At 38.3% G+C, this 1,203-nt stretch overlaps 1 protein-coding gene across 3 annotated transcripts in view; it reads left to right on the forward strand.

The window, feature by feature from the left end:
• ENTPD1 (ectonucleoside triphosphate diphosphohydrolase 1) overlaps positions 1-1,203 on the forward strand; it is a 129,415-nt gene that overhangs the window by 35,500 nt on the left and 92,712 nt on the right. The window lies entirely within an intron of this gene.

The following is a 1,203-nucleotide window of genomic DNA, read 5'->3' on the forward strand; positions in this document are numbered from 1 at the left end:
TCCTAGGAGTGGGATTGTTGGATCAAATGGTATGTCTATTTTTAGCTTACTGAGGAAGCACCATATCATTTTCCAAAATGGTTGTATCATTTTGCATTCTCACCAGCAGTGCATAAGAGTTCTGATCTCCCCGCAGTCCCTCCAACATTTGTTATTTCTGGTGTTTTTGCTTCGTGCCCGTAATGCCGAGGTGAGATTGTATCTCTTTGTGGTTTTAATTTGCATTTCTCTAATGGCTAGTGTTCATGAGCATTTCCTCATGTGTCTGTTGGCCATTTAAATGTCTTCTTTGGTGAAGTGTCTGTTCATTTCCTTTCCCCATTTTATAATAGGATTATTTGTCTTTTTGTTGTAGAGGTGTTGGATTTTCTTGTAGATTATGGACATTAGACCTTTGTCTGACTTGTACTGCCCAAAATTTTTTTCCCAGTCTGTAGGTTCTCTTTTTACTCTTTTGCTGAAGTCTTTTGAAGCGCATAGGTGTTTGATTTTTAGAAGATCCCAGTTATCTAGCTTATCTATTGGGGTTTGTGCGTTGACGGTTATGGTTTGTATCCTGTTAGTGCCATGTATTAAGCCCTGTGGTGTTGGTCCTATATTTTCTTCTATGAATTTTATAGTTTTAGGCTTTATATTCAGGTCTTTGATCCATTTTGAAGTAATTTTTGTATACGGCGTGAGGTATGGGTCCTGTTTCATTTTTTTGCAAATGGATATCCAGTTTTGCCAGCACCATTTGTTAAAAAGACTGTCTTTTCCCCCTTTGATGGGTTTTGGGCCCTTGTCGAAGATCAGGTGACCATAGGTGGATGGGTTTACATCTGGGTTCTCACTTCTGTTCCATTGGTCAATGTATTTGTCATTGTACCAGTACCAGGCTGTTTTGACTACTGTAGCTGTATAGTAGGTTCTGCAGTCAGGTAGTGTGAGTCCTTCAACTTTATTCTTCTTCTTCAGTAGTGCTTTACGTATTCGGGGCTTCTTCCCTTTCCATATAAAGTTAATGATGAGTTTTTCCGTCTCTTTGAAGAATGTTGGTATTTGGATTGGGATTTCATTGTATTTGTAAATTGCTTTGGGTAGAATTGTCATTTTCACAGTGTTGAATCTGCCTATCCATGAGCATGGTATGTTTTTCCATTTATGTAGATCCCTTTGGGTTTCATGCAGTAGTGTTTTGTAGTTTTCTTTGTATAGGTCTTT

The sequence above is a fragment of the Trichechus manatus genome, unplaced genomic scaffold (assembly GCF_000243295.1).
Source record: "Trichechus manatus latirostris isolate Lorelei unplaced genomic scaffold, TriManLat1.0 scaffold00007, whole genome shotgun sequence".
Classification (NCBI taxonomy): Eukaryota; Metazoa; Chordata; class Mammalia; order Sirenia; family Trichechidae; genus Trichechus; species Trichechus manatus.